The sequence below is a fragment of the Canis lupus genome (assembly GCF_048164855.1).
Source record: "Canis lupus baileyi chromosome 16 unlocalized genomic scaffold, mCanLup2.hap1 SUPER_16_unloc_2, whole genome shotgun sequence".
Taxonomy (NCBI): Eukaryota; Metazoa; Chordata; class Mammalia; order Carnivora; family Canidae; genus Canis; species Canis lupus.
Window position 1 is genome coordinate 140331 of NW_027326429.1, and position 17364 is coordinate 157694.

Genomic DNA, 17364 nt, shown 5'->3' on the forward strand with positions numbered 1-17364 from the left:
CAAAAAGAGCCAGTACTGTCTGGGTCACCTGCATTAAACGTCAGAAACAAATGCTATCCCAAATGCTCAGTATTTTTTTTTGCATATTCATACTGTAATTCAATATGAATATTCAACCTTGTCAAATTATTTTCTTATTGAGGTATAACTGGCATATAACATTATAATAGTTTCAGGTATACAAATAATGATTCAATATTCATATTTATGGGAAATCATCACAATAAGTCTAGTTAACATCCATCACCATAGCTGTAAGATGTTACTTGCAATGAGAATTTTTATATCTACCCTCTTAGCAACTTTCAAATATGGAATACAGAATTATTAACTATAGTCACCATGTTGTACATTATATCCTCATGATCCAGTCAGTATTGTGTATAAAATATACACATTTATTTAATAGCTATATCATTTAATACCTATAATATTATTCAATATCTAAGATATCGAAGAATCTTAGTGCAATGATGACCTTCTCAAGAAACTCTTACTCTTTTTTTTTTAAGCAGCAAACATGTTTATTCATATATTTAGAAGTGGGCAAGGTAGAAAGGATGCACCAATTAAAAATATTCTGCTCTGAGTGGCAATTAGACTAAATACAAAAGCAAGAATTCAGTTGCTAACAGAGAATAAAAAATACATCTCTGCAAAATGTTTAGATAATAGTAGTTTCCAAGACTGTCAGTGGCTTCTAGCTGTATCCTAGCTGTACAGAACCTTTGAAAGTAGTTATGATATCTGGCCAAGCCAGAGAAAACAGGATGATAATTAACCACGTCAAACCTGAACTGAATTCTCAATGTTGTTTGAATGGCTCAGCCCTTCTCTAAGCTATCAAAGTCCTGTTACGAAAGGAAAGGAATATGTGTAGCCAACTCTCAATTTTCAGCCTTAACGGAAATATTCACTCCACAAATATTTACTGAGTTCTTGCTATGTGCATTACACTTTGTCAGATACTGTTTAGAACCAAAGGAAGTAAATAGGCTGGGAAGATGCCAGAGTTACACATAAAACCAGGAAACTGCATTTAGTTTTGGAATGTCATGCTATAGGTGACTGCAAACCATGTGTATCTGAAAGTACATCTACCATCTCTGTGTTCCTCACTCCTTCCTTCTCAGTTCTGTTTGCTTTTTTTTTTTTTTTTTTTATTCATTCATGAGAGACAGAGAGAGAGAGAGGCAGAGACACAGGCAGAGGGAGAAGCAGGCTCCATGCAGGGAGCCCGATGTGGGACTCGATCCCAGGACTCCAGGATCACACTCTGAGCTCAAGGCAGACACTCAACCGCTTAGCCACCCAGGCATCCCCTCAGTTCTGTTTTCTTTTTTCTTTTTTTTTTCAGTTCTGTTTTCTATCACACATTACTTTGTATTCGTTTTACCTTCTCTCTGCCAAATTATAGAGGGATACTGCTTCTAAAAGAAGTGTATGGCTGCCTCAACTCCTGCATCTCTTTTCATTCTATGCTTCTTCTCCATGACACATCCAGCTCCCTTCCTAGAGACAAGAGAATAAATGGAAAGTAAGCTATTTAGTCTAAAAAGACAGCATGCAACAGCTTAGATTCAGTGTAAATCACCCATCTGCAAGAAAGCCAAATGCTTCTTTTAACGTTCCTGAACTTGGCAACCACCAAAGATGGCTTTAGTTCATTGGCAAAATGAATGAGCCTAAGTAATGAGAACTTCTATTTACCTAGTGTTATAGAGTTTACAAAATTCTTTCAGATACATTACTCCATTTAATCTTCACAACAACCTTGTGAAGTTAGCCTGCTACATCAGAGGCAACTGCAATTCATAAAGGTTAAGGGGCTTTTTCTAAGTCACCTTGTCATAAGAAAAAAGCCAGGACTTGAACCAAGTCTTTCAGCTTCAAGCTTTTCTGCTACTCCAGCATTACTTCCTTTAGCCTTGTGAGAGCCCAAGTTTCCTTAGAGTTTTTCCCAACCATTCCTTTCCCACTTCTCAACTTTGACCACTACTAAATCAGCAATATATTAGTCCTTCAGAGAAGCTAGTATTGGAATATTATAATACTCCACCCTCTGCACCACCCAATTCTTTAGAAGATTAGACAGATAATATATGGGCCATCACTATAGGGGCAGGTATTACATAACTATCTTCCTTTCTCTCTCCACTTGGCAGGTAATGGTGCTACAGGACACAATATTTTACTGACCGATATGGTTTATAGGAACTACCAGAATTGAGATAGAGAAAACTGATACAAAGCATATCTTGCTAGGATTCATATACCATTTTGTTTTGTTTTAAACACTCTAGTACACCGTGAGAGGGCAGGAAGAACTCACATGATGAAACATGTCTGGGTCTCTGGGTGGGTACTCCCTTTTGGTATCTGTTCTGTGACTTAACTTTTCACATATGAATAATAAAGAGAAAGGAGGTTAATGTTCTCAACTTGGTACAGTCATTGGAATCACCTAGGCTTATATATATATTTTAGAACAATAGCTTAAACCATTCATCATTCATAGTATTGCACATTATTACATCAATATTATTATGTATTACTCTTTGATGACCAATGCCTAGACCTACTCCTATTGATAACCATTGCCTACAACTGGTGACTCATCAGGAGTTACAAAATGATGATATTTGAATTCTAATATTCCTTCTAACATTATTTAAAAAGCTGAAAAAAATTAGAAACATACACATGAGAAATGGTATGTATAACAATAACCAAACAAAAAATTAGTAGTTAATTCTTTTCTCAGTTTGTAACTTCTTCTAAGTTAGGAGTTGGCAAACATTTTCTGTAAAGGGCCAGATAGCAAATATTTTAGGCTTTATGGACCACATAGTCTCTGCAGCAACTGCTCAACTCTGTCATTGTAGACAACAGGCAGGCAAATAAATAGGTACAGTTTATTGTATTCTAATAAAATTGTATTAACAAAAACAGGCAGCAGACTGGATTCAGCCTGAGAGTTGTAGTTTTCTGTAAGCCACAGCCTTTGCATTTTGGGACACAGTTTTATTATCAACTTTTTCTGATTGGCAATTTCAATCATATACATAACTTGCAAAAATGGTATGATGACTGCTTACTGTCCATCACCTAGCTTCAACTGTTGTCAACTTAGGACTATTCTTGTTTCATATAATCCTTTACCTACCTCCCTTCTCTGACATAATTTAAAGTAAATCTTCTTATTTTATTCATAAATATTTATTTCATCCATAAACATTACAGTAACTCTAAAAGTACCTACAACGTAATTATCACACCTAACAAAATTAACAATATATAATTTTAAGTGTAGGATCAAGTCAAGAGCTTTATCAAGATCCGTTTTCCAGGGATTTCCCCCTCATCTTTTTCCCCCTTTCAATGTATTTGAGGATGAAACAGGATTATTTGACCTATAGATGTTGTCATAGTCTGGATTTTGATTACTGAATACTGGTAGGGTTGTTTAGCATGTTCCTCTGTCCTCTATATCTCTTATAAATTGAAAGTGAGATATAGAGACTTGATGAGATTCTATTTTAAGTTTTTGGTGAGAACACTTTATACGTGGTGTTGTGTACCTTCATCAGGATGACCATTTTGTGTTATTTACAGCTATTGATGATCATTGCCTTGATCCATTGATTCATTAGGATTTAAGAATGATGATATTTTACCTCTTTTTTTACATACTAGCTGCAATCTTCTGTAATGAGAAATTTTCCCTAAATAGCTATTCAAGTTTCCTGTTAGCATTGGTAAGTGAAAAGAAGGATGAGTGCATGCTTTCCCCTTAATTTGGCAGATTTTAAATTAATTAGTTATTTCTCTAACATCTTCCAAATGTGACCAATGAATTTCTGTTTAGTGGACATCTTCTTAAAGTACAGATGTCCAGATCCTACCCACAGATCTATGGAATCAGAGTCCCCAGGGGTAGGACCTGGCTTCCACATATTTAAAAGTCTTCCTTGTCTACAACCCAGCCATTGAAAACGTCTGGACCAGATGATACCTAAAGTCCATCCCATCACGACCATTCTACAGGAGTATAATATGCAATTAATTATAGATTGCTTATATCTCTACTGCTTGTTCTCCTGTAATATGGCTGGTGAAATTATGACAACTAGGTATTCAGTGAACATCCAGAAATTCTCAATAGCTTGGCAGCTAGTTCCTTCAGAGAGCTGCACAGTTGGGCAGGGAAACTTTTATTTTCCACCCAAAGGGTAGAGGTTGGCTCCTTCACAATTACAAAGTGTTCAGGGTGTCCCTGATGTTCTTCAGTGTTTCAATTCCATACTCCCAGAAATGATGGGCATGTGAATTAATGTATTCAATTCACTTGCAGAGCTGACTCTTCTTGCAGCGAGGTATCCATGAAGGCAACACACAAGGGCAAGATTCAGGAGCCAGGCCAACAAACCATAAGACACTGGTTACCTGCCTATTGAAACCCAAGAAAGACATTGTGTTGGCCTCTGAGGAAAAATTCATTCAAATCCTGCCTCTCTCACTATGGGACTCATGACAAGTTACCTAGTCTCTTGTGCCTTGGATTCATTGCCTTTAAAATGAGGAGAACACTATTTCCTTGAGTTACTCTGAGGAACAAATGAGTTTAATATGTATAAAATGCTTAAAACAGTGTTTTGTACTTAGATTGCTAACCATTATTATTAATTAGAGCCAGGAATGTCTCCTGTGTGGTGACTTAAAATCAGTAGCAGGATGGATAAATACAAACTTACTACAAATTGCAGCTTTCAAGAAAACTTGACAAATGTTTTAAAGATTATGAGATCAAGAATAAGAGTAGAACATAATTCCCTCTTTCACATTATAAGAATGGTCATATGAATACTGCCAGCTGGAGGAGAGAGGGTCACAGTATCCACAAATCTTAGTGAAAATTAGTTTGAACCACCATCACTCCCCTAATTCCACAGTTTATGGGAGTTTAAGCTCCAATCCTACCCTAAGAACACCTTTTACAACTTATGTGACCACCTGAGACTTCAGCCTCTTGCTTTTGAAGCTCATCCCATATACCATGTCATATTGACCTAGGCAAGAAATATAACCCTTTCTTCAATTTATATTTACTCCTATAGGCCATTCATGAAATTAATGGGCTTTGCTGGTAATTTGGGGGGAAGATGAAAGAGAGATTTACTTTACATCAGTGAAAACCACCTCCCTGGTCAATAGATACAGTCATCCTGAACTGTCCTATGACTCAGTCCTGTCCAATAGAACTTTCTATGATAATGGAAATGCCCTACTTCTGCACCATATCTACAGTCATTATTAGGCACATGTGGCTTTTGAACTCTTGAAATGTGGCCAGTATAACTGAGAAATTGAATTTTAGACTTATTTAATTTTAATGTCTTTAAATTTAAATAAGCATATGTGGCTAGTGGTTACCATGTTTATAACATAACCCAAGTCCCCTCCCCACAGCCTCATGAGCTTTTCACCCCATAGAGTCTCAGTCTCAGACTCTCTCCATTTTTCTCACTCATCTCATCATCCCTTAATTCATGCCAAGCAATTCGTCCTTCTGCCATGATGCTGCAGCATCTGCTGTATCCACTGACAGACACATCTTTGGATCTATACTTATTATGTGACTCTTGGCAAGTAACTTAATCTCTTTTAACCTCAGATTCATTGCCTCTAAAATGGGAATAATAATAATTACTATCTCATTGAGTTAAACTGGGAATTAAATAAGCTAATACATATAAAGTGGAATATATATCCCAAATGGGCTTAGCACCAGTCATCCTAAGGAAAGTCATTTTTATACCTAAAAGGAATCCTAATGATAAATGTTAAGAACTAAAATTTTCACCTTATTACATAATTGTAGGTTGCACCATCCAATGCACTAGCCACTGGCCACATACAGCGATTTAAATTTAACTTTTAATTAAAGAAAATTACCATTCAGCTCTGCAGTTGCACTTACATTTCAAGTATTAGATAACCCCACATGGCTACTGACTATCATATTGGGCATGGAAGATGTAGGAAAATTCTACTGGACAGCAGCAGCAGAACATCATGATTATCTCCTTGTTCATAAACTCAAGAGAGAAATATCCATGACAGGTCAGAAAAAAACAGTGAAATTGAGGATACCAATCAACCGCAGACATATCCTGTTTATCAGGCTCACTCTGTCATTCTTACCAGCCAACCTGTATTCCCACATTTCATTTTTCCCTTTTACTCCTTGCTTTCCCATCTCAACAGTGCTAATGAAATGTATTTAATAAATATCAATAAACTATTATAGACTTAATTTCCAATGTTATCAAGAATATTTTCTTCAGAATTTATTTTTCTTCTAAAGCTTCACAGCAGATGAGATTATGTCTCTCTTTTTATTAATACTAGGCCATATCTGGCAAAACACCAGGCATAATCCTATTCATTTTCTGCAGCCATAGCCCAGCTAGGCACAATAAATAATTTAATGAACACTTTTTATAGTCCTATTTGCTCACAGGTTGACAGACCCCAACATAAGATGGTGAAGGAAAGGGAGGATCCAGTATGTGTGAGTGTGTACATATGTGTGTGTGCGCACAGTGTTCAGATCCATATATATCTTTTGTTATTAATAGTAGTTGACAGAAACTTGTCTGGGCAGTTAATCAAAGTTCTCCCATTAAGCTGCTATTCTTTTGGGCATATGCTCCAAAAGGAAATGTTATCATTAGCACATGATGGAAACTTCCTTCCAACATATAGAAATATCCTTAGAGCACACAGTATTGCCCTGGATGTTTTTCTGAGTACTGAGTGCCAGAAAACTCCCTTTTTAATCTTAGAGTACAAATAAGTGTACTTGGTAGAGAGAAGTTTAACATGGCCCATCATCCTGAAGCATATGTAGTTAGTAGTTATTCTCATTAGAAGAAAACAAAAACTAGTAAATAAAATATTTTAATATACTATTAAAATAAGTAATGAAAATAAAAACCTCCAAAAAGAAAATTTAGCCACACATTTTAGATGTTTTATGTGCAAATAGAAAGGTATCCAGATTCAAACCCAGGTGGTTTGAGTCAGATTCTGTTAATCCTTACAAACTATGCAGCCTCCAGCAAACTACTTCTCTAAGCCTTTGTTTTCAGACCTCTCAACTGTCAGTTTGGTCACCCACCCCTCTCTCTCAAGGTTGAAGAATATAGCTTGGGTCAGTTTCCTCAGGAGACAAACTCTGAGAGAGAGATTTATTGGCAAGAGTTTTATGGAAGAATGTCCTTCAGAATACCTTGGGGAATAAAAAAGCAGGGCTGGGCAGAAGGAATTGGGTTACAAGGAATAACAACAGTTTTCAGTTGATGCCATGGAAGTTCTAGAGTTGGGATAGCACTTTAAAGTTGTCCCAAATGGAGACAAGCAGACCTGGCCTTGAACTCCACATTGAACAGCCATGCCATGGGGGCTGCCCTTTGGCTAATGACAATTCACAGAGAAGAATGTGAGCTGCCAATGTTCCCAGAAGCTGGGGAAATGAATGCCTAGGTCCCGAAGGAGAGATCTGGCCAGAATCAACTATAAAGAAGGAAGCCCATCTCATTTCCTGCTGCAGGGGTAGTATCCATTTCATTCAGGTGTGTGGGCCGACCTCTGTGACCCCGGCAAGGCACTTGCAAGCATCCACAATGAACCACCTCTCTTAGGAAGAGTTCCCTAGAAACAGACCTTGAGATTAGGATTCATGTTAAAGTGATTGATTAGGAAACATTCCCAGAACAAATCAATGGTGAAAACTAGGGAAGAAAGGAGGCCAGTAAGGTTATCAAGCAAAATCCTACAGCTGGTCACTGGATTGATGCTACAGGGAAGCTCTGGCAACAGTATAGGTACTTCCTCAGTTATTCCCATTAGGCGGCCAGGGAGGAGTATATTATACCCCTGCATCTATTAACCATTGGCTAAGGACTGTATTTGGGAGAACTTAAATTCCTAGGTACTGCCAACCCTCCATGTGTAGGGAAATTAGAATCTAGACACTTGGGGCAACCCTTCAACAAAGACACAGAAGCTGGGAATGAAAGCATGCAGGTAACCTTGTGTACATGAACATGGCAAAGGGATTGGAGAGGCTATGGATGGAAAAGTCTCAGCCCAAAACCTGGGCTCATCAGTCTTTCTTAACTCCGCGTGTGGTATTACATGGGCAGCAGCTAAGCCCAATTGTTCCACTTTGCTCCAAAGTAGAAGAGAAGATGATCAAATTTGTTAATCACTCCTTTTTTTTTAGCATAACACATTCTCTTATAAGCAAATGCTTACAAAGGAACACATACACTTATATTTCACCCAGGGACAAGCAATAATTGTTAGAGCAGGGCAATCCTAATGGAAATTAACAAAATACAGCATCATTGTTATGACCAGAACTAATCTCGGATTCATCCAACAGCTTATTACAATACATCATCTTAACGTCCAAGTAGGTTTTTGAATTAGAGCACTTTTAAATCCGTATACGATGCTATTAGAGAATTTATCCTAAATCACATATAACTAGAAGGAAAGTTTCCTTCTAGTTCAGCCTGTGAACTAAATAATTTTCTGACTTGTTTTAAAAGTAATTTTAAGAGCTTTTTGCAATGATATCTTATACAAGTATTTATGAGATCACATTCCCTATAATAATAATTATAGCTGTATTACATTTCTTTGCCTCCTTTTAAAACTTGAAACCTATTTCACCAGGGACTTCTATCAACATCTAAGGCTTATGTTAAAGAGGGTCATTTCAGGCTAATACCTCATTCCCAAGTAGTACTCTGTTGTATTTCAAAACTTAAAAATCAAGAGAGCCCCACAAGAGGAGAAACACCATAAGTACTTGGATATTAAGCAACTCCCTCTTTTATGGGGGACAATTTGAAGGCATAACCCTAGCTGTATAATAATAAACAAAATGAAAGGTAGCCCACATTAACCATACTTGAATGTTGATGCTCATGTGTAGGTGGGAAATGTGGCTATTAGGCAAGCACATGAGCTTTATTAACCTGTTGTAAATAGGCTTTTTTTCTCCATCTTTTTCTTAGAGTCTCCTATAACTTTATTGATCTCATCTACAAGTATTATACTAAACACATTTCTATGCAAAGGCTAAGGAATAAGGTTTATTCTCTTTTACTACATGACCATTTTGAAGAAATGCCTTAGGTATGCTATCAAGAAGCAGCTGATCTCATACTTGAAAAATCTTTCACTCATAAATGAAAACCATGTAGTATGTATGTAATAAGCACATAATTTTCTAAGTGTCCAAATGACATATATATATATATATATATATATATATATGTATGTGTTAAAAACATGGTTTTTAAAAAAAAACTCATAGACAATTTAGAAAACTTTTGCAAAGACTGCTCTATGGGGCCATCAGGCTAGAAAATATAATGAACTATTATATTTTTTGTTTATATTGCTCCATAAAGTGTGGAAATCATGGATATATTTATATTTGCTTATGTATGTACAGTGTAATAGTATTCAGGGATTTTTAAAAAAATATTTTATTTATTTATTCATGAAAGACACACAGAAAGAGAGGCCAAGACACAGGCCGAGGGAGAAGCAGGCTCCATGCAGGGAGCCCGATGTGGAACTGGATCCCAGGATCCCAGGATCACACCCTGAGCCAAAGGCAGATGCTCAACCACTGAGCCACCCAGGTGTCCCAGTACTCAGGAATTTTAAAAGAAAGATTATGGGACATGTGGGGGGCTTAGTGGTTGAGCATCTGACTTTGGCTCAGGGCATAATCCCAGGGTACGGGGATAGAGTCCCACATCTGGCTTCTTGCATGGAGCCTGCTTCTCCCCTGGCCTGTGTCTCTGCCTCTCTTCCTGAGTGTCTTTCATGAATAAATAAATAAAATCTTGAAAAAGAAAAGAAAGAGGGCAGCCTGGGTGGCTTAGCGGTTTAGCACCGCCTTTGGCCCAGGGCGTGATCCTGGAGACCCAGGATCGAGTCCCACCTTGGGCTCCCTGCGTGGAGCCTACTTCTCCCTCTGCCTGTGTCTCTGCCTCTCTCTCTCTCTCTCTTTCTGTCATGAATAAATAAATAAAATATTAAAAAATTAAAAAAAAAAGAAAAGAAAGATTACAATCTAACTTGGAAGGTATACAGAATTATTTATAATTTGTGGAGAATTAAAATATTTGTTCAACTTGCTCAACATTCTATTGTTAGAATATTTGCCTTGTTTCTAAATACCTTATGGTTAAATATATAAGTTCCTATGAATCACAAAAAACTTCTAATCACTAAAAAACTGCAGTGAGTTTAGGCAATTTGGCTCTGTTATAACCCAAATTTCTTATCTTCAGAAAGGAGAGACACAATGTCTTATCGCCTGCATTTTATCTGATTTTGATTGGGAATTCAAGCTATGTTTCTTATTCTGTTGAAGACATAGTGAAACCAGACAAAGGATCTCAAGGTAAAGAACAGGAAACGGGTATTGATTTCCTTTATCCACCTCAGTCTCTTCGTATCTTTTTGTATTGTACTATGATGGATTAGGTGGACAGGCCAGCAAATGTTTCACATTTGCTACCGATTTGATGGGCTTTGGGAAAAAAGGATTTGAGGCATAGACTAGTAGAGTCTTTAAAACCAGATCCGGGTCAGGGTGATAAGTAGCAAAGCATATGTTCCCTATATCAGAAGGCTCTAAACCTCCTACTTAATATCTTAGCTCTCTCCTACTGTGTGCACAAGTGTGTAAGCACACACATACACATACACACCCCTCACTGAAATAAATACAGATGTTTTCTTTTTTTTAAGATTTTATTTATTTACTGATGAGAGACACAGACAGAGGCAGAGACAGAGACAGAAGGAGAAGCAGGCTCCTCACAGGGAGCCTGATGCGGGACTCAATTCTCAGAATTGGGAATTGATGAAGCCCTGAACTGAAGGCAGACGCTCAACCACTGAGCCACCCAGGCACCCCTAAGATTGTATTTATTTACGTGTGAGAGAGAGAGCACGAGATGGGGAAGGGCAGAGGGAGCGGGAGACACAGACTTCCTGCTGAGCAGGGAGCCCAATGGAAGGCTCCATCCCAGGACCTGAGATCATGACCCAAGCCAAAGGCAGATGCTTAATGGACTAGGCCACCTGGATGCCTCTGATGCTTTTCTTAATGTAAGATTTCTTTTGATCACTTCTGTGTTTCTTTTCTCTGGAAAAGAAAATATGATCATCAAATTATGCTTACTTATTCTCACCTATAACCTTCCTGGTCAGTTTTTCTCAAATGTCTGTAAAGACAATGTACCCAAACCATATAGGATAAAATGAAGATCCTGAAGGAACTGAAGCAGAGTCTCAGGGATGGGGCTCAGGAACCTGCATTTCCCCACAAGAGTCTTGTACACATTTATGTTTGAAAATCATGGGTACAGCTTGTTACATGGGACTTAAATGCTAAATTAAATAAATGAGCATACAGACCTTCCAAGAGCTGTCTGACAGCAGTAAAGAAGAAAAATAATGCAAGATTAAGTCAAAGGAGTACACAAGCTTCCCTGGCCTCTGGAACACCCCAGCCCACTCTTCCTTGCTTCTTTAAGGGCTTTGTCATTCTTCTTTCTCAGCAGTAAATTATTTACAACATAATTAAGCAGTCTTTGTCTGAATGTTTCCAGTCCCTCACCCTATCCCACTCAACTGTTCTATTTTCTCCTGAAATTCTTTGTCACTCCTTTTAGGAGAGTGACATTCAACAAATTGAAAAACTAAAGACAAAATAATTCTAGTAGAAATGTAACAAAGAGTGAATGGCTTTGTACCAGAAAGCATCTAGACAGTTATGCAGCAGGAAGTCTATTCTAGCCTCCCTCCATTCCTATCCATCCCCTACTCCCCAGGATCCCTTTCCTTGCAGCCATCAGTCACCTGAAGGATTTCACCAAAGTAGCAGGTCACTCAAACTTCCTTCTGGAACAGTGTGTCTCAGGAACCATATCTTCTTCCCATAAAAACTGTTCTGCTTTGGGCACCTGGGTGGCTCAGTGGTTGAGCGTCTGCCTTTGGCTCAGGTCATGATGGGGTCTTGGAATCAAGTTCCGCATTAGGCTCCTAACAGGGAGCCCTCTGCCTATGTCTCCTCCTCTCTCTGTGTATCTCTCATGAATAAATAAATAAAATCTTTTAAAAAAATTGTTCTGTCTTCTAAATGAATGAAATAAACAATAAATCAATCTTCAAGAAAAGTTTCTATTTCAATATTCTTCACTATGTATATAGTTTTTCTTTTTAGATCAACTTTTTCTGAAGTAGAATAAAAGTCAGCTATCTTAAGTGCACAGTGAAAAGGGTTTTAATAATCAATATACACCTGTGCAAATATCTCCATGCTCACATTATATAACACTACCCCTCACCCTAAGATATTCTCCTGCCCCTTTGCAGTTAATCTCATCCTACACCTGACCTCCCAGCCCCAGGCACCCACTGATCTGCTTTGCATCATTGGAGATGAGTTTTACCTGCTCAAGGTTCATATAGATAGAATCATACAGTGGGTACTTTTTGTGTCTGACTTTTTCTCTGTCAGCAAAATGCTTCTGAGGTCCATTCATGTTGTTGTATGGATGGATATACCTTTTTTTTTAATCCATTCTCATGTGGATGGACGTTTGGGTTATTTCCATGTTAGAATTATTATGAGCAAAGCTGCTAATACCATTGTATACAATTCTTTCTTGGACATAGATTGTGATTTCTCTTGAGTAAATACTTTGGAGCAGAATATATGTGTCATATGGTAAGTTTACATTTGGCTTTATAAAAACTGCCAATCAGTTGTCAACAGTGATGGTATAAGTTATTGAATCACTATATTATACACCTGAAACTAATATAACAGTGTGTTAACTATACTGGAATTAAAATACAATAAAATAAAATAAAAATAAAGTGACCATATTATTCTACATTGCTACCAGCATATTGAAAACAACAGAGTTCCAGTTTTTCCCACATCTTCATGTACACTTGGTATTGTCAACCTTTTCACTTTTAGCCATCTGTTAAGGTGTGTAGTGATATCTCATTGTGATTTTAGTTTGCATTTCTCTGATGACTAATGATGATGAGCACCTTTTCACATGTTTTTTAGTCCCACTCATACAGGTTTTTTTCTAAACTTCCTATTAAAATCTTTTGCCCATTTTTTTAAAGATTTTATTTATTTATTCATGAGAGACAGAGAGAGATTGAGAGGCAGAGACACAAGCAGAGAGAGAGAAGCAGGCTCCCCACAAGGAGCCTGACACAGGACTCCATCCTTGACCCTGGGATCATGCCCTGAGCAGAAAGCAGATGCTCAACCACTGAGCCACCCGGGCATCTCTCTTTTGCCCATTTAAAATAGGTTATTTATCTTATCACACACACAATACTTCTGATACTGGACTCAAAGACTGATTTTTTTTTTTCCAAAGACCGATTTTGATGGTAGGTATCAGACATAGTGGTAAAGGGTAGGGTTTTGTTAATTTAAGTGCTCACTCAAACAAGATTCTTTGCAGAATCTTTGTCTATACATCATCTCTCTCCTCCAGTCCTCAATTCTGTTTCTACAACTTTTTCTAGATAAGCAGTATCTGGAGACTTATTTTCCTCTGGCTCTCAAGTGATTTGCAAAAGCAATGACCGAGAGGGTAGGTTTTACCTGAGTAGGTTTAAATTTTATATAAATTTATACCCATTTGCTCCTTGGAAGACTAATTCATTTTAGAGTATTTCAACAAAATCCTGAGATGACTTAAAACCCAAAAGAAGGAAGAGAAACTAGACTCATCCCAGTAGGAGTAACACTTGACAAACAGATTATTTTATTTCAAGGAAGAAAATTAGTTGCCTCCAAGACAAATGGAAGAAGTGAAACTTAACAACTTTTGGCTTTGAACTTCAGGAAGCCCTAAAAATTCCTGAAAGTACATAAACGAAAAAGAAAAAATGAAAATGTAGTCGATTAATAGAATAAAAGACAAAAACCACAGGATCATCTCAAAAGATGCAGAAAAAACACATGATCATTTCAATAGACACAGAAAAAGCGTTTGAAAAAATCCAACATTTATTGATAATAAAAACTCTCAAACTAAGAATAGAAGATAACTTCCTCAACCTGATAAAGGGCATCTATAAAAAACCCACAGCTAACATCATACTTAATGCCTGAAATATTGAATGCTTTCCTTCTAAGATTAGGAACAAGGCAAAGATGTCTGCTTTCACCAATTTTATTCAACTTCACACTGGAGATTCTACAGCTAGTGCAATAAAAAAAAAATTCTTTTTAAATTAAGGGCAACTAGAAGGGAAAAAAAGGAAGTAAAACTGCCTTTAATCACAGACGACATGATCCTATATGGAAATCCAAAGGAATCCACAAAAAAATTTCCAGAAGTAATAAAGAACTTTAGCAAGCTTACAAAAACAATATACATATATGTTAACCATATATATATATATCTATATATATATATATAGATATATATATATACTAACAATAAAAAATCAGAAATTAAAAGAATGATTCCCTCACAAAAACAACAAAGAGAATAAAATACTTAGGAATAAATTTAATGGAAGAAATATAAGACTTGCATGCTGAAAACTAGGAAACATCATTGAAAAAAATTGAAGAAGACCTAAGTAAATGGAAAGACATGTCATGATCCTGGACTGGGAGGCTAAGTATTGTCAAGATGGCCACTCTCCTCATATTGAACTATAAATTCAATGTAATCCCTATCAAAATCCCACCAGCAAGGCTGGAAAAATGATTATCCTTGCTAGCTTACTTCTAACTATTATTGGGGCCCAAGGCAAAAGGTACAAATGGGAAGTCCCAGCCACAGCCTGCCTCCCGGGGTCTACCTTATACCATGAGGGGCTTTACAGGCAGGAGGGAGAGGGGAGGTACATGACAGAAATACAGTGCCCTTTCAGAAAGAGCCATTTGGGCAGATAATTCCACAGTTCTGTTTACTAGAAGCATAGCCTAGAAGCAGAGGCATGGGGTCCAGATGGACACACTCACTTGGCTGCATTGACTTATTCACAAGTGGACCAGAGCTGTTCTTTAAAACAATGCTTCTCGGAACTTTCATATGCAAACAAGTCACTAGGATTTTGTTACAATGTAGATTTAGTAGGTCTCAGATAAGGTGTGATGGTCTGCATTTCTAACAAGTTTCCAGGTGAGGCTCTGCTGCTGCTGGTCTGTGGACCACACTTTGAGTAGCAAAGCTGTAAATCAGTGGCCTGAGATCAGGGGCCTTACTGAGCTGGCTCTATGGGCCGAACTCAACTGTGGGTTGGGAGTAACATCTATGGGAGTGAAAGGTTGCTTCAGCACCATCAAACCTTTGTCACCTATATGATGATTGACAGTGAGCTAGTAGTGTTTGCAGTACTGGCTCTTAAGGAGCTCATAGTATAATGACAAGTTAGATATCAACAAGTGTATTGGATAAAGAGAAATAATAGACAAATATATGAGTCATACACGTGACACAGTAAAAGCGAGTGATGTCTAAGCAGAACACTGAGGATGTGCTGGGCTTCATAGAGAACAACGAAAGAAAGGGGATTCCAAGCTAAGGAGTTGATGTATCTGTAGAAGACTATATTTTCCAAAAATAACTGCAGTAATCTCTCTAGTCTCATAAAACCTTCTAGAAACTTGTCACTCCCCTATGAAGAGGTGAAGTTGAATTGAATCGAGTCCCACGTCAGTCTCCCTGCATGGAGCCTGCTTCTCCATCTGTCTGTGTCTCTGCTTCTCTCTCTGTGTCTCTCATGAATAAATAAACAAAATATTTTTTAAAAAAATTAAAAAAAAAACAACATGACAAGAGCATGTTTATATATAACTCAGCTATTAGAAATAAAAACAGGGCAGCTCCGGTGGCGCAGCGGTTTAGCGCTGCCTGCAGCCCGGGGTGTGATCCTGGAGACCCGGGATCAAGTCCCACATCGAGCTCCCTGCATGGAGCCTGCTTCTCCCTCTGCCTGTGTCTCTGCCTCTCCCTCTCTCTCTCTCTCTCTCTCTCTCTCTCTGTCTCTCTATGAATAAATAAATAAAATATTTTTTGGGATCCCTGGGTGGCGCAGCGGTTTATCGCCTGCCTTTGGCCCAGGGCGCGATCTTGGAGACCCGGGATCGAATCCCACGTCAGGCTCCCGGTGCATGGAGCCTGCTTCTCCCTCTGCCTATGTCTCTGCCTCTCTCTCTCTCTCTCTCTCTCTCTCTCTCTCTCTGTGACTATAATAAATAAACAAAATTTTTTAAAAAAAAGTAAAACAAAACAAAACAAAACAAAAAAAAGAAGTATAGTAATTGCCATGCACAGAAGCAATAATAATGACATATCAGATAAAGGGCAAGACCATGTCTTTGACTCTCCTACCCCTCTCATTGTGGCCCTTTTTTCCCTTGTGGAGGGCACTATTCAGCTACTTCTCAGTTCTTTTTCAGGAGGAATTATAACATATGTAGCTGTAGATTTGGTGTGTCTGTGGGAGGAGGTGAGTTCAGAGTCTTACTATACCACTATTTTGGACCACCCTCATAAAATTTTTTAAAGCTTTCCATTTACAAATCTGTAATGTGACCTCCACAAAATGCAACATTCTCAAAATTTATTCAACATATAATTACATAGAGCATCTTGTCGGAACAGAATTATTCAAGACTCAGATTGGGAGGTGCTGGTATTATCTATGTATTTATCAATACAGAGTATTTACTGTGCCAAATACAATTTTAGGCAATTTATAAATATTATCTCTTTTAATCCTCATAACATTATGAGGATGGTAGTATGTTGTTATGACAGTTTTACAGGTGAAGAAACTGAAGTACAGAACGAGTAAATAACTTGCCAAGTTCATCCAGATAACAAGTGACAAAGCCAGGATTGGTACTCAGGTAATCTGGCTCAAGAGTTCATAATGCTCTTCACTTCTACAATGATATGCAAAGTAACCTGTGTTAACCCTAATGCTAGGGATTTCAGAGAATTTTGAATAATGAACCTTTCTAGTTAACCAATTAGTTCTTTCTGGTTTTGATCTTGTTGCTATAAACTATTAGCTTGCCTTCTTAGCTGAACATTTTCTTACAATTTTTAGGGTACTGTTGTGAGGAGCAATATTCATTATCTAGTTCTTCCTCATTTATTTTATACCTAAATAGGTATATGCCCTGAATATGCCCTGTATTAGATGCTTGTGGCACAAAGATGAATAAAAAGAAAAATTAGACCTCAAAGTCCTGTA

The 17364-nt window shown here is 37.6% G+C and overlaps 1 long non-coding RNA gene across 1 annotated transcript in view; it reads left to right on the forward strand.

The window, feature by feature from the left end:
• The window catches only part of LOC140629554 (uncharacterized), an 81393-nt gene extending 75087 nt beyond the window's left edge, over nt 1-6306 (forward strand). Inside the window, exon 3 of the long non-coding RNA XR_012027405.1 lies at nt 4355-6306. This is a non-coding gene — a long non-coding RNA (uncharacterized lncRNA). The remainder of the gene's footprint in view (nt 1-4354) is intronic.
• The last annotated feature ends 11058 nt before the right edge of the window (nt 6307-17364 follow it).